A 21,934-nucleotide genomic window follows, 5' to 3' on the forward strand; every position below is an offset into this window, starting at 1 on the left:
AGTGCACGTTGTTGGTATTGCTTTAAGTCACTAGAGCAAGGGGGGAAATAGTGGAGTGTTGATGGCTGATAGGGAACCTTCACTAATTCGCAAAGTCTGTCTTTCTGGATCTTGCAGACTCTGTTTTCCCATTGTGGCAAGATACAATTTTTGCAGCCCACTTCTTTTCTGCTACCCCTAAAATGCGGGGGAAACCACCAAAACTCATGTTCTCCCCATGCCCATAACCCTTTGTGTGTGATGGGGACGCCCCTCCAACACCCGATCTGCTGCCTTGACGACACCATTGCCTCCTGCTACCTCCAGCCCCACCTAAAACGTGTCGACTTCGGCATTGACCTCCAACCTCACCCTCATCCCTGGCCTCACCCTCAAATACCTTGTTAGCTGGTCCATCCTGCCACAGCTATTTCCTGCTTTCACAATTAGAGCATGGGGTATTTCCTGGCATGTCACCGTTAGGGAATGGCATCCTGTTGGACATTATTTTCTGTGAAAGCTGGGCTAAATTGATAAGCCAGTTATTTGATTCTTCCCAAACATAGCTCAGACAACGGATACGGTGAAGAAAAAGGGCATCAAGGACAGTCCTTTTTGAGCAAAGTCTTGACGGTCTTAAAATAGGAATTGTATTGTTCAGAGTGTAAGAAGTACTTGAAATAATTATGCATAGCATGAAACTATGTTTGCAAATGATGTTCATGTATCCTTCACCTCGGCTCTAATATTATGACGTCAAGTTCTATTGCCTTTCTTATACTTGGAAAAAGTTTCTTCTTTGCTGTGTTTGTCTTTAGCAATTTAAATGTGCCCGGCAGATTCCATATCCACTCGCTCTCCAATGTATATTTTATTTTTCATTTGTAAACAGCTCTTTGTACTGCTTGTGGTTTAAACTATTCACTATTTTGGACTGATGGATATGGAGACCATGCCTGCATCCATGGACCTCTTCACTAACAGATCTAGCTTTCACCTGATTTACCGACCACTTCAGACCAACAAGGTCTTTCTCAGTGAAACCACTGAGCTCATCATAACACCATCTATCAACAACACAACTGCCATCTTCCGTTCAGACCTAAAACTGACCAGGTGCCATGCTACCAAGAAAACCAGAGCAATTACTTGAACTGCTTGGCACCACGAATACCAAGCAACATACCACAGAACAAACCCACAACAAAGGCAACACGCTAAACCTGGCATTCACCACCTCTCTGACCATTGTATGTCTTCCTCCCGTCTTACCTATGGACTGGACAGAGCATGCAGTCATACCCATCCTGCTTCATCATAAACCATTCCCCCACCCAGTCCAACCAAAACCAACTGGACACACCACTGCTTTTTCAAGAACTTCCCCACAGCTGCACTGGAAAGAAACATCATCACATTTGATTCCATGTCCGACCCATTGGAGAATGTCAACTCCCAACTCATTGTAATCAGACACACCATAATTGATACCATCAAGACCCATTGACCACTAAAATTGCAACTCAACAAACATAAGCCTTCCAAATCTTGGTACACAGTAGAATTCATTGAGTGCAAGCGCACCATCGCAGACAAGAAAGGTGCTGGATAAAATACCACCAACTTGAAGACTTCATCACCCTGAGAATTCGGTTCTATGAAGAATTGGCAAATACTTTTTGCCGACCTACAGTTTTTTTTACCAACTTTTCTCCTTGTACTACCGCACAATGTGTGAGTAGACCCTCCGCACTCCCCTCTTATTACCCCAACCACCCACCCCCATATACACCTGGCCCCAATTTACCATCTGAATTTTGCAGAAGAAAAGTCGAAATAAATCCATTCAAGAAACTATAAGTCGGCTAAACTGGGCTAGACCGAGAATCCTCTGTTCAGCACGCAGGACACTCAACACCTCAGCGAATGCATACTAATAAACAACAATCATCATGGAAATATCCAACAATAGCAGAGTCATCATTAAGCTTTGAAACACTGCATCAATTTCTTGCCAGGTCCCGCAATACTGCATTCCACAGACAAATGCAACACCACCAACAACTTCTTCAAAAACAAGATAGACACAGTAAAGCAAAACATTAATAGCTGCATACACTTGAGACATTCCACCCATACCAACTCAGTTCATGACAATCACTCTAGAAGAACCAACCAATACTTGGCCAGCGATCGCCCCATCACGCATTCACCCTTCCATGGAAAATGTTTCAGAAGACCATCTCCATCCAGTTGAACAAAACAATAACTCAAAATAACCTCCTACAAGACTACCAATCCAGTTTCCAACCATGTTGCAGCACAACGACTTTTACAATCATCCTGGTCAAAGGAGACCTTTGCTTAATTGTCTTACTCCACCTCTCTGCCGCCTTTGATACCATTGACCATGAAGACCTCTTCAGCATCCTTGCCACATGCCTGGGCTTGGAAAGAACAGTCCTACAGTGGTTTGCATACTACCTGTTCAAAAGAGACCAGCTCACCCATATGGACTCCAACAGACCCTATTGCTGCTCAGTAACCTGCAGAGTTTCACAAGGCTCCATCCTGTCTCCTTTTTAAGGAATGGGGGTTTCCAGAGTGATTAAATGAAATAAGTGTCTAATATATTTAGAAGAAGCAGTATCTTGACTCCATATAGGGTTATTTATTGAAGAAACTTTAAAAGTCCACAATACATTGGGAAAACAAACACAATCTCCATGTTCATGTATAGCATATAAATACATACCATTTGTATCACAACCAGGCACTACAATGTATACTGATTTACCAAAATATTAGTTAAAGTATACTCATTTTTAGAATGCAAAAACATATTCACACGCATCATAGGTCAAAAAGATCCTGCTGCCGCCCCTCGCAAACCACAGGCAGCTTTCCAGCGCCTGATGGCGAAGGTAGTCAACACCTCAAGGCTCTCAGCCCCTTCACATCGTAAGGTGCACTATGACCTGACTGACATCTTGGATGCGGGTACTAAAAGGGACACTTTGCTGCAGTAGAGGGAGCAGTGATGGAACTATGAGCCAAGCCCGCGTCAAATCTCACGGTGGACCGCAACCTAGCCAGGAAGCACATGCTGGCCAGTTTGCACCCCTTGGGACCACTTGTTTCTTTCTGGCCATGCTTCCACAGAGTTTGCTGGTACAGGCCATTAAAGCAAACCTTAAACCAACCTCATTACGTCTTTTCCCCCTGATAGGGGAGAGCAAGAGATTGGATGCATGGGGCAGGACGTTTTTTGGCTTTTTGAGCTTGCGCCTCCGATGCGTCAACGCCTCTTGTGCCTTAGCCACATTTTCTTTTGGCCTGTGGCCAGTGATGTCCGAGGAGGCTGAGCACATACCCGAAGGGGAGATGGCGGATGGTTTTGAAGCCCTTATTTTTTTTTTAAACATATTTATTTAAAGCAAGGCAGGACAGATTACAGGCAACATTATATGGCACCATTACATATCAATGACAGTTCCTTCAGGTCCGAACATTTCCCCCCTCCTTGCTTCAGTGTTCCCAACCTGGAGCCCAAGCCTGCTCCTCCGGTTCTCCCAGGCCATAGCTTCAGCTCATCGCCCCCGCCTGGTGGGGGTCCTCCCAATCCCTTAGGGTCCATTGAGTATTGATCGGCTTGAATGTCAATGCGGGGAATCGCCGGTCATAGTCCAGTACTGGGGCCCAAATATTCTGGAAGCGGTGCAGGACCCCCGCTCTTGCCGCGGTGACCTTCTCAGCCATCAGGATGTCCCACAATTTACCCCACCAGTGGGCCATACAGGGACCGTCCGGGGACTTCCAGAAGCAGGCCAGCACCGTTTTGCCCGCTAAGAGGCATTGCCTCAGTAGCTTGGCTCTGTTTCCAGAGCGGGGATAGATCCGCGGGGTCGGGACACCCAGTAGGATGGTTTCAGGGTCCAGTGGGAGGGCGGTCCCGGTGATCTGTTCGATGGTTGAAAGGCACCTAACCCAAAATTGCCAAATCCTGGGGCAGGTCCACCACATGTGGAAGAAGGAGCCGGGCAGAGCACAGCCCCTCCAGCAGGAAGGATCCATTTGTGGGTTCATATGGTGTAGCCTGAGTGGGGGTAGTACCATCGCAGCATCAGCTTGTATGCGCATTCCTTGTTGGTGACGCAAGAAGATGAGGAGTGGGTACGAGTCCAAATGTCTACCCAAGTTTGGTCGTCGATCGAGTGACCCAGGTCCGCCTCCCACTGGGCCATGCATTGAGTTCTTGTCACCAGAAAATCCCCCAGGAAGCGTCTGTATGGGGTCGAGGTTCTGCCTCTAGGTGGCAAGTCTCTGAGAGTTAGCTCAAGGGGAGTCAGGGGTTGGGTGGCCGCCTGGAGGGTCTGGGGGTGGGAGCACCAGTGGCGGAGCTGGCACTATGTAAATCTGTCCCCCTCCTGGAGTTGGAACACTTCTTTACATTGTTCAAAGGTGCAGGGCTTGTTCCCAATGTATAGCTGTTCCAGGGTTTCAAGGCCCCCATCTATCCAGTTTTGGAAGTTGCGGGGGTGAGCCCCCGGGGAGAAGTTTGGGTTATGAAAGATTGGTGAGAGGGGACTTTGGCCTCTCAGGATTTTCTTCTGTTTCAGGGCCCAGTCCCAGGTGCTTAGGGTGTTTTTCGTAGTTAGCAAAATGTTTTTCCAGCGTTCCCTGAGAGGGGGTTGGATGTGTGGGAGGAATCGAAGGGGGAGCGGGAGTTGGGCTTGCTCCAGTTCCACCCACCTGGGACGGGCTGTGCTCATTTGCCAGGCGTGGATGTGTGCCAACTGCGCCGCTGCTCTATAAGCCTGGAGATCGGGGACCCCCATACCCACAGGCCTGGCTTTACCGACCAAAGTCTTGCAGGGGATCCTGGCCTTCTTGCCCTTCCATATGAACTTTATCATTCTCTTTTGTAAGTTTCGGAGGGCTGGAGTCGGTATGGGTATGGAGAGGGAGGAGCAGGCGTAGAGGAATCTCGGTAGCAAGTTCATTCTGGTGGCCGTGATCCGACCCATTAAAGAGATTTCTTGCGTGGTCCAGAGCTTCATGTCTCCCTCTGGTTCTGTCATGATCTCTGCTTCCAAAAGGTCAGGGTTTTCCCAACTCCCTTGGAAGCAGATCCATAACCCAGGTTCCGAGTGGCAACGAGTCCCAATTGGGACCTTTTGGACCCAGTCCTGGCGCCAGTGGCACCAGGCTCATAAATATGCCCAGTCCCAGCACTGGAAGCGCCGGGCTCATAATGCTTGGGTGGACTTACCTGCAGCAGACCATGCTGCTTACTTGCCTGCCAGTTGAGCCTCTGATCCTCTTCTGTTTGGAACTACTTTTCCTGTTGGGTGGGGCAGGAGCCACTCCCTAGATTCAGAACACTGGAACTCTTCTGGAAAGCAGGAACTCTTTTCTTACCTAGGCGTGGCTGTGGAAGGAGACACCTAAGCACTAAAGGAGGCTATTTAAACCACACCCGATGGATGAATCTTGCTTTGCGTTATTCTGCATCCTCTGCAGCAGAACGCTCATCGTGTCTTCTGCATCTGATCCTGGGCCTAAGGAAAAAGGCTTACCATCCTGAATCCAGTCTTCAGCAACACCTATAAAGACAAGAAAGAACAGGTTAGCATTACGGTCTTCAGTGACAGCTCTTCACTTACCTGGTCCATCGGCTGTCACCAACGCCTCGCGGTGCATTCCGGCATCTGAAAGACAAAGGCTTACCTACTCTTCGTGCGCTCCGGAGGTCTTCACACTGCATTCCGGCATCTGAAAGACAAAAGCTTACCAACTCTTCGCACGCTCCGGAGGCCTTCGGCGCTGCATCCCGCATCTGAAAGACAAAACAAGGTGCGTTTAAAGACACTGGGGAACTTTAATACTCACGTGCCATTACTCCTTTCCACATCTAACCCAGTGGGTATTCCGGCACCCTGCAGCCGCTCCGAACTTGTACCTGCAAAATAAAAAGACAGTTAGAGCGCATTGTGAAGCAGGCAACAAGCGCTTACTTACGTGCTTCCAGGCGCTTCTATTCATCACACGGGCTCCATCTTCAACTCACTTCAGCCCGTCATCCGCCATCGCCGGAACCCTGCAAAACAAGAAACATCATTACTAAAGACTTTAAAGACATTAGAGTTACTCGAAACTTACCGTTCGTGCAGTAAACAACGGACAGCAGTCCTCTGAAGTCAAGAGGCCTGCTCCCCTTATCCAGTGAAGAAACTGGTTACAGCACCCTGCCCCGAGGCAGATGGAGAGCATGGCGTTCACTTACCTAAGGTGAGAGCGTTAACCTTTGGGGTTCTACAGGAGAAGAGAAAGGGAAGAAGAGAGAGACATTCAATAACCCAGTTCCTTAATCCCATATTTTCTATCTGCAGACATCTTACCCTTCAAGTCAGACATACAGTGCACAGAGGTCCAGCCCAAAGAGCCAGCCGTGTGTTGCACATCACCTTTGAAGATACGGTATACGCCCAGTCAAGACCGGCGCCTCTACGGGAATCAGGTGAGCGTTACAGAACGCAAAGCCTACCACAAAACTCCCGTCCAGGCGCTATGGAAACCTCGGATACCGACCAGCTAGCCCAGTTACTTGGGGAACTAAGGGCAGAAGTGCATGCAGCCCGTCAGGAAACGAACGCTCTAAGAAGGGAACTGATTATTTCCAAGGAGCGAACAGATGATCTCGCTAGACAATTGCTACAGTCACAAGCCGGACAGACCCCGTTACCCGCATCTGGGGGAAATCTTCCTTCTACATCCTCTATGAATCCAGTGCAGATCAACCTACCTGGGAATGTACCTCTGGCTCCGCCCGAACGATTTTCTGGTGACCCAAAGAGGTTTGCAGTATTTATCAATCAGTGCCGGTTGCATTTCTTATGCCGGCCAGCAGCCTTTCCAACTGATCAAGCTAAAGTAGCTTTCGTGCTTTCGTACCTTAGTGGCAATGCGGCAGACTGGTCGATCCCTCTAGTAAATCAAGATGATCCGGTCCTCCATGATTTTCAAGCTTTTCAGCTCAGTATGGAAAAACTGTTCGCAAGACATTCACAGGGGCAGGCCTTGGACAATGAGCTTCTTTCGTTGCGACAAGGTAATCAAGACCTTTTGGCTTATATTGCGTCTTTCAACAGACTGATAGTGGAAACTCAATGGCCTGAGGACAAAAGGATTACGCTGTTTTATAGAGGTCTACGTGGAGAGCTCAAAGATGTGTTAGCCCAAGTAGTGAATCCCCCACAAGATTGTTCGGACTATATAGACTTAGTCGTTCAAATAGATCACAGACTGCAGAACAGGAAGGCCGATCGTTCCAAGTTTGATGCTCGAGTATTTTCCAAACCGCCAACTCCTTTCAAAGGAGTACACTCCGGGGAACCCATGCAAATAGGGGGTCTGAAAGGTCCTCTAACACAAAAGGAGCGGGAAAGGAGAAAACAGTTGCAATTATGCCTCTATTGCGGAAACTCAGGGCACTTTCTTCGAGACTGTCCGGTGAAACCTGCCAAGAAGGCAGTAGGAGCTGCAGTTACCAAAGTTACAAACTCTGAGCAGGGAAACAACCTAGCCCGACAAGAATAGAGGTCCTCTTGCCGAGCGTGAAAACCAGTTCCGTGACCTCGCATTTCGTGATACCTATGGTCCTCATTAGCCCTGATAATCCGGATCGATTACATGCAATTGAAGCTTACGTCGACAGCGGTGCCATCGGCAATTATGTGGATCATGAGATGGTTTTGAGGATGAATCTAACTCTTTGTCCCAAGGCTGTAAAGGACGTCATTACTACGGTGGATGGTACGGAGATAGCCTCCAGGCCAGTAACGCATACCACTCAAGAGGTGACGCTAGTAAGTCAAGATGGACACCATGAGAAGATCGTGTTCGATGTGATCAAGGCCCCTCAGTTTCAGATTATTCTAGGAATACCTTGGTTAGAGAAACACAATCCTCTGATCGATTGGCGAGCAAGAACGGTCCAGTTTCCAGAATGTGTCTCTACTTGTCACCCTCCACCTGGTGTTGCACTGGCAGCAATTTCTTCAGAGACTCCCCAGTTACCTCCCGAATACCTAGAATACCAAGATGTTTTCCGGAAGGATCAGGCTAACTCTCTACCTCCTCATAGGTCTTACGACTGCCAGATAGACCTGATACCTGTATCTACTCCTCCTTGTAGTAGAATTTATGCCCTCACCGAGCCTGAGAACCTTCACCTTCGACAATACCTGGATCAATACCTGGCAAATGGGTTTATTCGTCCTTCCAAGTCCCCTGCTTCTTCAGCTTTGTTCTTCGTTCCAAAAAAGGAAGGAGACCTTAGAACTTGTATAGATTATCGCTCCCTGAACCAGATCACCGTTAAGAATAGATATCCGTTACCTTTGATCCCTGAACTCCTGGACCAAGTCGGAAAAGCATGCATATATACAAAGCTGGATCTTAGAGGAGCTTACCACTTGGTACGAGTAAAAGAGGGCGATGAATGGAAGACGGCCTTCCGCACCAAGTATGGGCTATTTAAATATCAGGTCATGCCCTTCGGACTTTGCAATGCCCCGGCCGCCTTTCAATATTTTATGAACGATGTCCTCAGAGAGCTCATAGATGTGTGTGTTGTTGTTTACATTGACGAAATCCTCGTTTATTCTTCATCGGTATCTGAACATCGGAAACACGTGAAAATGGTCCTCGAAAGATTGCGTCAACACAAACTTTTCGGTAAATTGGAAAAATGTGTTTTCAACGTGACTAAAGTTGAATTCTTGGGATTCATATTATCACCTGGCGGAGTGCGTATGGATTCAAAGAAGGTCGATGCAGTTCTCAAATGGCCATCACCATCCTCCGTAAAAGGTGTGCAAAGCATGTTAGGCTTCGCTAACTTTTACCGCAGGTTTATCCCAGAATTCTCTCGAATAGTCCAGCCCATCACTGCCTTGCTAAAGAAAAACAAACATTTTGAATGGTCTACCGAGGCGGAACAAGCTTTCCAGGATTTGAAGACTAAATTTATCTCTGCACCAATCTTAAAACACCCTCGCCCCGAACTCCCCTACATCGTGGAAACTGATGCTTCAAGCCTTGCCATGGGGGAAGTTCTATCACAAAAGGACCCGGTAACCAATCAGTTGCATCCCGTGGCATTTTGGTCCCGCAAATTCTCGCCTCCTGAAATCAATTACACGATTACTGACAAGGAACTTCTGGCTATCAAGTCTGCCTTTAAGGCTTGGCGGCATTATCTGCTGGGGGCCCGACACACCGTTACTGTGATTACGGATCACCGAAACCTGCAATATTTGAAAACCGCAAAAGCCCAATCCTCTAGACAACTCCATTGGGCATTATTCTTTGCCGAGTTTGACTTCATAATTACCTATCGACTTGGTACAAAGAACGGTAAAGCTGATGCCCTTTCTCGGATGGGAGTGGAAGAACACTTGATCAATCCTAAACCTGTACCAATCATTCCCGAACAAAGAATTCTGGGTGTAATCGCCACAGAATCCATAGAGGAAGTTAAGGATAAAGCCAGGCAACTTGTAACTCCAGCAGACATACAGAATTGGCATCTGCAGGGAAAGGACTTTGCAGTAAAGGACAACTTATTGTATTTCCAAGAACGATTATACCTACCCAGCACAGATTTACAGAAAAAAGGAATCGCTTGTTATCACGATTCTTTAATGGAAGGACATCCCGGTATGGCCAAGACCTCAGAAAAGATCAAGCGCTACTTCTGGTGGCCGTCTTGGAAAAAAGATATCAGAGACTTTATAATGTCCTGTGGAGTATGCGCCCAAAACAAGAGTCAAAGGGAAAGACCAGCAGGCCTCTTACGCCCTATTGAAATCCCACCTCGCCCTTGGCATACGCTTTCTATGGACTTCATCACCGATCTACCTCCATGCTCCGGATACAATACGATTCTAGTAATCGTGGACTTATTCTCCAAGATGGCGCATTTCATTCCGCTCAAAGGCTTGCCAACAGCAGCAACTCTGGCCCGAGAATTTCTCGAAAACATCGTCCGACTGCACGGTTTTCCTTCGGTTCTAATTTCGGATCGAGGTAGTCAATTTATTTCTCATTTTTGGCGAAGTTGCTGTCGGTCGGCTCAAATTGATGTGAGACTATCGACCAGTCACCACCCTCAGACCGACGGACAAACCGAGAGGACTAATCAAACTCTGGAACAGTATTTACGCTGCATGCTGCAACAAACTGAAAAAGCTTGGAAAGACATCCTTTGGATAGCCGAATATGCCTACAATAACTCTGTGCATTCGGGAACTGGGAAAACCCCGTTTTTTCTTTTGTACGGCAGTCACCCTCGAACCTCGGAGTTGGATCCCCTCCAAGATCTTGAAACACCAGCAGTAGACTACCTGCATTCTACAATCACCCAAGCCTTTAAGGAAGCTGTTTCTCACCTTCAAAGGGCTAAAGAACAATACAAGAAAGGAGCAGATCAACATCGGAAGGAAGCCCCTCAATATCAAGTAGGGGATCAAGTCTGGTTATCCACCAAATATCTACCTCTAAAAGGGCCACGCACATTCAACCCAAGATACCTTGGTCCCTATTCCATCACTACCATAGTAAACCCAGTAGCGGTCAAGTTGGACTTGCCCCCGCACATGAAGATACATCCGGTCTTCCACGTCTCTCTATTAAAACCTGTGCAACCTCAAACCCGACTAACTAAATCTCCAAAACCTATCCTAGTTGATGGAGATCTCGAGTTTGAAGTCAAAAGCATTCTGGACTCCAAGATCTCCAAATCTAAACTATTTTACCTAATTGACTGGAAAGGCTACGGCCCCCAAGATAGATCCTGGGAACCTGCTGAATATGTCCACGCTCCTCGCCTAATCAAAAGATTTCACCGAACATTTCCTGACAAGCCAAAACCCCCGGAGGAGCCCGGTTTGGGAGGGGCCTTGAGGGGGGGTACAGTCATGATCTCTGCTTCCAAAAGGTCAGGGTTTTCCCAACTCCCTTGGAAGCAGATCCATAACCCAGGTTCCGAGTGGCAACGAGTCCCAATTGGGACCTTTTGGACCCAGTCCTGGCACCAGTGGCACCAGGCTCATAAATATGCCCAGTCCCAGCGCTGGAAGCGCCGGGCTCATAATGCTTGGGTGGACTTACCTGCAGCAGACCATGCTGCTTACTTGCCTGCCAGTTGAGCCTCTGATCCTCTTCTGTTTGGAACTACTTTTCCTGTTGGGTGGGGCAGGAGCCACTCCCTAGATTCAGAACACTGGAACTCTTCTGGAAAGCAGGAACTCTTTTCTTACCTAGGCGTGGCTGTGGAAGGAGACATCTAAGCACTACAGGAGGCTATTTAAACCACACCCGATGGATGAATCTTGCTTTGCGTTATTCTGCATCTTCTGCAGCAGAACGCTCATCGTGTCTTCTGCATCTGATCCTGGGCCTAAGGAAAAAGGCTTACCATCCTGAATCCAGTCTTCAGCAACACCTATAAAGACAAGAAAGAACAGGTTAGCATTACGGTCTTCAGTGACAGCTCTTCACTTACCTGGTCCATCGGCTGTCACCAACGCCTCGCGGTGCATTCCGGCATCTGAAAGACAAAGGCTTACCTACTCTTCGTGCGCTCCGGAGGTCTTCACACTGCATTCCGGCATCTGAAAGACAAAAGCTTACCAACTCTTCGCACGCTCCGGAGGCCTTCGGCGCTGCATCCCGCATCTGAAAGACAAAACAAGGTGCGTTTAAAGACACTGGGGAACTTTAATACTCACGTGCCATTACTCCTTTCCACATCTAACCCAGTGGGTATTCCGGCACCCTGCAGCCGCTCTGAACTTGTACCTGCAAAATAAAAAGACAGTTAGAGCGCATCGTGAAGCAGGCAACAAGCGCTTACTTACGTGCTTCCAGGCGCTTCTATTCATCACACGGGCTCCATCTTCAACTCACTTCAGCCCGTCATCCGCCATCGCCGGAACCCTGCAAAACAAGAAACATCATTACTAAAGACTTTAAAGACATTAGAGTTACTCTAAACTTACCGTTCGTGCAGTAAACGACGGACAGCAGTCCTCTGAAGTCAAGAGGCCTGCTCCCCTTATCCAGTGAAGAAACTGTTTACAGCACCCTGCCCCGAGGCAGATGGAGAGCACGGCGTTCACTTACCTAAGGTGAGAGCGTTAACCTTTGGGGTTCTACAGGAGAAGAGAAAGGGAAGAAGAGAGAGACATTCAATAACCCAGTTCCTTAATCCCATATTTTCTATCTGCAGACATCTTACCCTTCAAGTCAGACATACAGTGCACAGAGGTCCAGCCCAAAGAGCCAGCCGTGTGTTGCACATCACCTTTGAAGATACGGTATACGCCCAGTCAAGACCGGCGCCTCTACGGGAATCAGGTGAGCGTTACAAGTTCTTGAAATAAACTGGGGAAGTTTGCCCGATAGGTGTCCGTTGGGTTTGTTGGAATGTGCACTCCCAGATAGGGGATGGAATGTTCCCGCCACTTAATTGGGCACAATCTGGTTAGTGCCTCCCAGTCCTCTGGTTGGAGGCCAACTCCCAGGGCCACTGATTTGGCAAAGTTGACAGTGAAGCCAGTAACCTCCCCAAAGTCCTTTATTTCGGCCAGGGCATGTCTCGCTGAGGTGCTGGCTTCCGAGAGCATCAGCAGTACGTCGTCAGCATACAGAGCAATCTTGTGTTGAGATGGGCCCACCTGCGGGCCCTTGATCGATTTGTTCTGTCTGACCTTCTGGGTGAAGGATTCCATTGTGAGGGCAAAGAGAAGGGGAGATAGCAGACATCCCTGTCTTGTCCCACAGGACATGGAGATCGGAGCTGAGAGGGCGCCATTGATCCTGAGGATGGTTTTAGGGGCCTTGTAGTTGGCCAGAACCATAGACCGGAAAGTTGGGCCAAAACCAAAGGCTTCTAGAGTGCATTCCATGAACAACCAGTCCACTCTATCAAAGGCCTTGGTTGCATCCAGGGCCATTAGGGTGAGGCCTTGAGAGTTTCGGTGGGCAATGTCGATCAGGTTCAAGGTTCTCCGGATATTGTCTCCCGCAGTCCGGTGGAGGATGAAGCCCATTTGATCGGGGTGGATAATGTCTGTGAGTATGAGTGATAACCGGTTAGCCAGGATCTTAGAGTATAGGTTGGCGTCTATGTTCAATGGGGCGATAGGTTTGTATGAGGCTGGGTCCCTTGGGTCCTTCCCTGGCTTAGGCAGGAGTACAGTTGTGGACTCTTGCATCGAGGGGGTCACAGATCCCGACCCCTTGAATGAATTGAAAAGCGACACCATGTGGGGGATCAGTTGGGGCTTGAATATTTTATAGAACCTTGGGGAGAATCCATCGGGGCCTGTGGCCCGCGATTTAAGGGCCTTGATAGCCTCGCTGATCTCTTCCTCAGTAATCAGCGCTTCCAGCTGTTCTCTTGTGGAGTCGGGGAGGCATGGTAGGGCAGCTTTCCGCAGGTATTCTTTTTGTTTGGATAGGTTTCGTGTGGATGCCGTCAAGACATAGGTTTAGGTGGTCCGCAGCTAGTTGTTGTTTCATTGCTTCAGAGTAGTGAATCACCCCTTGCGAGTCCCGGAGCCCTGCGATGGTATTGGTGCGTCTCGTTTTGGCCAGCTTGGCTACCAGTAGCTTGTTAGCCTTATTGTTTTTGGCATAATAGAATTGTCTGGTCTTCGCCAGTAGTTGCGCTGTATGCTCAGCGTAGTGGGCCTCCAGTTTCTTTCTGACTGAGCGGAGGGCTCGTTGAGATCTGGGGGACCAACCGTTTTTCTTTTGGGCTTCTTCTGCTGACCGCAGTTCTTCCTCCAAGACTTGCCTGATACGTCTCCGATCCCAGTGGAATTCCACTCCTTGAGCTATCAGGGCACCCCTAACCACAGCTTTAATCGCATTCCAGGTGTTAGCGGGGGAGGTATCTGAGACCAGGTTTTCCTCAAAGAAGTTCCCGATGGTGGTCGCGATTTTGTCCCTGATTGGCATGTCATTCAGGATCGGGTCATAAAGCGCCCATCTGCGCGGTGTGTTGGCTCTGGGGTCCTGAGTGCGAAGTTCCATTATTATCGGAGCATGGTCCGATAGGATCCTTGGGCCAATGGACACTTCGTTGGTAAAGGCGAGGGTTTGGGGTTAAGATAGGAGGAGATCAATTCTAGAGAATGTCCGATGGACAAAGGAGAAAAAAGAATATTCTTTCTCGGTGGGGTGAAGCACCCGCCACATGTCCACCACCTCTATGGTTCTGAAAAGGCGCAGGAGGCCGAGGGCCTGCGCGAAGTCACCAGGGGTGGGGGGGGTGGGATTTGTCTCCGGTGGGGTCCGGCACTCCATTGAATTCCCCTCCTATTATTGTTTGGCCTTCTACAAAGCCCGAGAGGGAGGAGCCCAATGAGTCATAAAAGGTTGCCTGCCCCGTGTTGGGAGCATATACTGATACAAAGGTGTAAAGGTCCCCCAGCAGGAGGCATTTGACGGCTATGAAGCGGCCCTCGGGGCAGGCTATGGAATCCAGTATCTGGGGGTTTAAATCTTTCCAAAACAAGATCGCCGTGCCTCCCTTCTTAGAGTCTCCTGAGGCAAAGAATTGACATGGATAGGTGCTGGATCGGAGGCGACCGAAGTCATCTGGGAGAAGGTGAGTCTCTTGGAGCAATGCAACCCGGGCCCCCTTGTCCTGTAGTTTCTGTAAGATTGACTTGCGCTTGGGGGGGGAGTTAAGCCCGTTGACATTCAGTGAGAGGAATCTTAGTGTCCGATGCTCCTGGGTCAGGGCCCCACTTACTCCCTGTACTGGGGGGGGGGGAGTTGACCGGTCGTCCATTAGTCGCCATCACAGAGGTGATTTGAAGGCGTACTGTCCTGCACTTGAGGTTTTAACAGGGGCCTCCAACGGGAGGCCAACTTTTTAACTGGCGGGATGGGCAACATTGTGGGTGTAACCCAACCCCTGGCCAACAGGGCCAGTTGAAACTCTAGAAATAACATGTGATTCCAAGGACTTTAAGGTGGCACGAACCTTCGAACGGGCATAGTCCGTGGGTGGGGCCCACCGCCGCGGGTGATCGTAGGACTGTGCAGGGCCGGAGCCACTGTTTTAGGCCTGACAAGGGGGGGGGGGCGGGTGCCCAGGCAGCCAGACCAACAACACATCATTTAGCCTAGCCCAGGGTCTAATTACCTCCTCCTGTTTCGGGAAGCCCTCGACCATGAGGACTGCCTGGGTTGTGGGGGGGGGCGATTTAGGGCTCCCCGATGCCTCCGGGCCCGGCGAGGCGGCCCCCTCGGGGGAGGCCGGATGCATGATCTTGGCGGCATCTTCCAGGTGACTGCGGCGTGGGCGCAGTCTGTGGGTCCGATCCAACAGTAGCTGGGATTTGTCTAGATGCGGGAGGAGCGCCTGGAAAAAGTCTCCTATATATTCTGGCAGATTTTTATCAGGAACCGAGGGTGGGACTCCTCGGATCCGGAGGTTGTTGCGGCGAGCTCTATTCTCCAAGTCCTCCTGTTTGATTTTGAGGATTTCACATTTGTCTTGGAGGGCTCTTACTGCCTGCTGGATGTCTCCCAATGTGGTCGCCTGGTCTTGGGAGCAGTCCTCGACCTCACCCAGCCTCTGCTCCACCTCGGCCACCCTATGGTCCGTTTGCTCCAGTTTGGTGGTGAGCTCTGACATGCAGGACCGGAATTCGGCTTTAATGTCTGCCATAAAGGTCAGTAGGTCGCTTCTGGTGGCCGGGGTATCTCCCCCCTCTTGGGAAGTCAGTAGAGCAGGCTTGGCCGGTTCTGGTTTTTTCCCCTTATCTGGGGCGGTGAGCATAGTGGCAATGTCTGCGTTTTTTGTCGTTTTCGGTTGCTTAGTCATGGTGGCGAGTCGCGGGGTGGAGGAGGGACTGGACAGGCCGACCGTGCGTCTCGCCACCAGGGCGCAGGGTATATGACACGGGTGCTAGTCCTTGGGTCGGCCAATGCCAGGCAAGATGATGTGGAGGAGCAAGTCCGATAAATTTGAAAGATATGGGTGAAGGGGAGACCCCCACCGACTGGAGAGGAGCGGGGGTTGGGTACTCAGCTCTAAGGAGGCAATCAGATTACAACAATCTCACTGGAATCCGACTGGGGGAGGGGACGTGAGCGGAGCAATGGCCGGGGCGCCCCAGGAGGTGAGCAGCTGAAGATTGTCGTCACTGGGGATGTTGTAGAATTAGAGATGTTCCCTCGCTGGGGATGGGGGGCGAGTCGAGGCAGGGCTGCCCTGCACAGGGTGCAACTCCTCTGCGGTGTAGCTCGAGAGAGAGGCTTGCGGGCCCCCCATGCTGGCCAAGAGAAGTCTGCGATGGTTCAGGGGCCTAATTCCAGATCAAAACCCGTAGGACCGGGCGGGGGGGGACCTCCGGTCCTCAGGCCAGAGAGGAAACACCAAGCAAAGACATGGGGCCGGGGTGCCCCGAGAGACATGAATGTAGGGTCCAGGACAGCCAAGAGGACATCGGCTGGCGTCAGCCGGGAAAGGAGGAGGCCCGGGAAGGATTCGAGGCGGGCCCTCTGCTCACCCCCTATTCTCCAGCGGCCGCTACCTGATGAGGCACCAGCCGTGCCATCGCCCCCGCTCTGGAGCCGACGCCGAGATGATGCGTCCCTTCAGTTAGATCTCCTGTGATGGAAGGTCCGACAGCCTGCAATGAAGAGGGAGGGGGATCAGAGGCCAGTCCGCTTCAGTCGTGCAGGGCCCCTGGGAAATTCCCCTGAAGTCTTGCGGTCTGGAAGGCATGGGCCCGCAAAGGGCAGACAGGGCCAGCAGCACTGGGGAGCAAAAGAAAGCCCTCCACCGCGGAGCGGCGTGGAGATCCAGAGAGGCAAGTTCATGGGGGGGGGCACGTGCCGTGCAGGAGTACCATGGGACCAGGGATCTTCACCAGCTCCCATGGGGGGTTGCTCGTAGGGCCGCTACCCTGCCCACCTCGGCTGTAAGGGGGGTGAACAGCTGCCCTTTGACGGCACACACAGCCCCACGCGCATCCGCCATCTTGGTTTCTCGGGTGGCGGTGGGGGCTGGGGTTCCGGCTGCGATTTCGGGCAGAGAGCCCCCACATTAGCTCTTCGTCTCTGAACCGCCAATGCCCCACCGGTTCTGCTCCTTGTAGCTGGCGTCGGTGGCGGCATCGGGGGACGAAAGCTGCATTAATTTAGCCACGGCAGCGTGCGCTCCACGGAAGGCTTGAATGGAGCGACCACATCGCGTCGGCTCCAAGCCACGCCCCCTTTGAAGCCCTTATTAAAGATGGCAAGGAAGCCTCCTGACAGATTTTGCAGTCCAGCTTCTACACACCTGACTGTGTTGCAAGGACGATGGCCACCAGCACTGTCCTGCAGCATTTATATTGCCTCAGGATTTCAGGGATTTACTACTAACTTGCAAGAGAAACTTCTGGACATGGCCTTGAATGGCATGGATTTGTAAGGCTCCAAAACTGATGAGTTGCTCCAGAACTTACAAGCCTCTAAGGCGACTGCCAAGTCACTTGGGCTAGCGGTTCAGGGGTTTTCACACCTTTGCCAATTCTGCCCAGATAGGTAGAGTCCAAGCACCCTCAGGCATGCAAGGACAACATTGTGATTCCACAATGCCCTCCGCAGCCCCCGGTGTGAAGTCTCTCTGAACTGGACTTCTGCCATTTATCCCCTTTGAGAGGCAGAAAATCTCTGTTTGGCAAAGAATGGAGAAATACGGCCTCTGACAACTGGGTCTTACAGGTCGTCCAGCAGGGATACTGCCTTCCTTTTGCCTCTCGTCCTCTAGAGCAACCCCCATTGTCACCAAACCTTGCCTCTGGAACCTCTCCTACTGGAGGAGATGAGTCAGCGTCTGGCAAAAGGGGCCATAGAGATGGTGTCCTGCACGTAATGAGGCAGGGGTTATTATTCAACATACTTTCTGGTGTCGAAGAAAGACAGAGGTCCGAGACCCATCCTGGTTTTGCAGCTTCTGAACTTGTACTTGCGCAAAGACAAGTTGAAGATGGTCACTCTGGCCCAGATCCTCCAGACCCTGGACGTGAATGACTGGCTAGTGTCCCAGGATCTCCGGGATGGGGCTATCCCAAAGAAGCACAGGAATTAACTGAGATTCACAATGAGAAACTGTCCTTTCCAAATCAAATTTCACCCATTTGACTTTTCTTCTGCACCCAGCGTTTTCACCAGTCTGCTAGCAGTAGTGTTGGCTCGCCTCCAGAGGGAAGGCATTCATGTCTTTCCCTACCTGGATGACTGGATTACTGGCTCGTCCGAGCCCGCTCCCCAGATCTAACGTCAGCACAGCTGTACCAAATGTGCAGCCTATTGCACATCTCAGGCTTCTTTCTGAACTTCAGAAGTCTCAGGTTTCAACGTCCCATTCCCTCCGATTTATCCGTGTGATTTTGGAATTTCACTTTGGGTCAGGGTTTCCCACCCAAGGACAGAGTGGCGAACATCTTCAAGGAGTTCAGGAGGATCTGCAAGGTGGTTCTGCTCCAGACTATTTCCTCATCAGGGAGCTCTGCGAGACTTGTTAACGGTTGAATGGGACTTTGATCTACTCTTTGCATTCCCGCCTATTTCTGTCATTCCTCTGGTTGTCAGGAGACTGTGTCTATTCAAATCCATGATGATCTTCATAGCTCTGGACTAAGTCTGGAGAACGTGGTACCATATGTTGCTGAACATGGCCATTTGCCCTCAGTGGCGTCTTCCGCAGTGGACAGATCTCCTCTCCCATTCGGAGGGGAGGGTCCTGCAACGAACATCCGCAACCTGAGCCTTTCTGGCTTGCTGCTGAAAGGCTGAGGTATAGGGAATGGGATTTGCCGAAGGACGTTCTAGACCTAGAAGACCCACCATCAAATCCACCTATGCCTGCAGGTGGAGGACGTTTTCGGATTGGTGCTGAAAGAGGGATCTGAACCCTTTTACTTGCTCCACTTCCTCTGTTAGAATATATTGTGTCTTTGGCCCGGACAGGCCTACAAATTGGTACAGTGAAGGGGTATCTTGCAGCCATTTCAGTATTCAAGACGACCCCAGAGCAGGACTTCTTTTTCACAATCACCATGGCTATTCAATTCCTGAGGGGTCTTTCCAGTTTGTTTCCCCCACGCCAGTTTGTTGTTCCCAGCGTGGGAATTGAATTTAGTGCTGGCGTTTTAAATGCCTGCTCCGTTTGGGCCTCTTAATTTTTTATCTTTGGGTCTGCTCACCTTTAAGGTGATTTTCCTAGTTGCCATCACTTCTGCTACACCGGTGAGTGAGCTCCAGGCTCTGTCTGTTATTCCTCTCTACTTGGTTTTCTCAAAGAAAAAGGCGACATTGAAAGTTAGACCAGCCTTCCTTCCGAAGGTGGTTTTTGATTTCCATCTTTCTCGAAAGATCCACCTACCTGTCTTGTTTCCCCCACCTCATCCTTCCAAGGCAAAGGAGCGTTTCCAATGGCTGGATCTGATGTAGGCTCCCAAGTTCTACGTCTTTCAGACTAGGGAGAACAGGACTGATTACCAACTTTTCGTTGGTTACACTGTTGCCTGAGTTGGCAGGGCTGTTACCAAACAGACCCGGTCTCAATGTATCATTCTCTGCATCTAAGAATGCTACGATCTGGCAGGCAAGGAGGTCCCTGAGGGTCTCCGGTCTCACTCCACCAGAGGGTTGGCCGCCACCACGGCTCAGCAACGCGAAGTGCCTGTTCTGGATATTTGCCAAGCAGCTTCCTTGAACACGTTTGCTAAGGTGTGCAGTCATAAAGTCGAAAATAAAAAGTCGAATGACAAAAATGTCGACAAAAAAATGTCGAAAAAAAAAAGTTGAATCTATTATTTTTTTATTTATATGTATTTTTTGGGTTTGGTAAGTATAAAAAATGGGTAAAATAAAAAAAAATTTAAAAAGGCGGGTTGGGGGGAGAACCCCCATTTCGAAAAAAAAACGTATTGAAAAAATAATTCGACTTTTTTTTTTCGACATTTTTTTTCTCGACATTATGGCGTTCGACATTTTTGTTTCCGACCAAATGACTATAAACCGTTTGCTAAGCATTACTGCTTGAATTAAATACCTGGTCAGAAGGCACATTTTGGCAGAGCTGTCCTTCAGAGTTTTCTGATTTAGGTGGTGTCCTTACTTCCCTCCCTCCTCCAGGTGATTATAGTGCTTTGTGAGTCTATCATAGAAGAGGAATCTGTGGGAGGAAGGAATCCATTAGAAGAACAAATTACTTACCTCTCTGTAATGGTCATTCAGATGGACAATCCTCTCACGGATTCCTCATCACCGTCCTTCCCAACACCCCTTTTAGGGTAGCTAGTACACCTTAGTTTAGTGGTTCTTCAGTGTTAGAGTGCTAGGGAAAAAGGGGTGGTACTGAGGTCACAGGGTGCAGCCCCTCTATAGATACTGACCCCAAGGTCATGTCGGGTCCGTAGATGCGTCAGACTAAGCCGACGTGGAGCTGCGCTGTACCCCTTGGTGGCAGAAAAGCTTCCAAAGAGCAGCTGGCGCTATGAGATAGATGTCATAGATGAAGAATCCATGGGAGAAACATCCATCTGAATGAACATTACAGAGAGGTAAGAAATGTGTTAATTACAATGAGCGTGAACCTATACACTGTTGAAAGTCAATCAACCTATTTCATGCAGGGTGAGATGTGGTCTTACATTTTCAGTCAAAGACAGTTTGTCTCCTTTATTTTGAATCCTCTGTGGCTTCCATAGTTAATGTTTGCTCACACCTAAGTAAAATATGTTAACAATAATCAAGAATTAGTAGAGATCTAAAGCGTTCCACACTAACATGCTGGCGCCCTAGTCAGTTAAAAATTCATTTTCCCCTATGCCATCTACCTGTGAGGTGAACGCAAGGGTCAGATTGAAAAGGAGCTCAAGGTTTCAGACTAATTGTGCAGATTTGAGTTCATAGTGTAGGGATTGGCATCATGCGAATGGTATGATGTCAATATTGTTCTTTCCAATTACCTTAATTTTGAACCAGTCTTCATCCACTGGTATATTCTGTTGAAGCACACTATGGGCCTCATTACGATACTGGCGGTAGCCATGCCTGTAATACAGGCACAGCTGCCCCGGTATCATTTTTTTCTTGAGCCCAGCTATGGGCAATTACCGGGTCATTACGGCCTTGCCGGACCCGGTAATCGCCCATTCGTGGGCGCCAGAAAATATTCTTCCCCATTCCCATTGAGCCCTATAGGGCTCAATGGGAATGGAGAAGCCGGATGCACCGGCACCATTCGTGAATGGTGCCGGTGCATCCGGCATGCTGTGCTTGTGGGTGCCAGCACGCCGCCCGCAGAACTCGGAGTATGCTGGTCCGGTAACTATGGTACCAGCAAGCTTACCGGTACCGTAGTTACCGGACCGGCATACTCGTAATGAGGCCCTATGATATTGCTGTGATTGTTAGGTTCTCCAAAGTCTCCCAAATAAAGTAGGATCTGGTTTTCATGTGTGTACATCTGTGCCAGTGGGTTATGTTATCAATCTTACTGATCCCCCACTAAACCCCTGCCTAAAGTCCCCTCCCCGGTGGCCAGGGAAAGGCAGATGATTCGGTTCCCTGTGTTAATATCCCCATAACAATATCGCCATATTTTTGCAGCAATATTAAGCAATGGAACCTGCGGGGGATACCCCAGCAAACCCCATCATTTTTTTTAGGTTGCAGGGGGACACCTCCACAACCCCCGGTCCCAATAACCCAATAAATTATCCCCACTAATAATAACGCCTTACCCCACGTCCATATAAACAGCGATATTATTGGTGGGGATAATATTACCTTATACCGATGCTTCCTGATCCTGACCTTGGGGGTGTTGTTCTGCGGGAGGATCATCTATGAGAAGACAAAGCCCAGG

The 21,934-nt window shown here is 49.7% G+C and overlaps 1 protein-coding gene across 5 annotated transcripts in view; it reads left to right on the forward strand.

Annotated features, from left to right (window-relative positions):
* LOC138526199 (cohesin subunit SA-2-like) overlaps positions 1-21,934 on the forward strand; it is a 2,217,157-nt gene that overhangs the window by 1,212,002 nt on the left and 983,221 nt on the right. The window lies entirely within an intron of this gene.

Source organism: Ambystoma mexicanum, chromosome 7p (genome assembly GCF_040938575.1).
Source record: "Ambystoma mexicanum isolate Mex_15411 chromosome 7p, UKY_AmexF1_1, whole genome shotgun sequence".
NCBI classification, from domain to species: Eukaryota; Metazoa; Chordata; class Amphibia; order Caudata; family Ambystomatidae; genus Ambystoma; species Ambystoma mexicanum.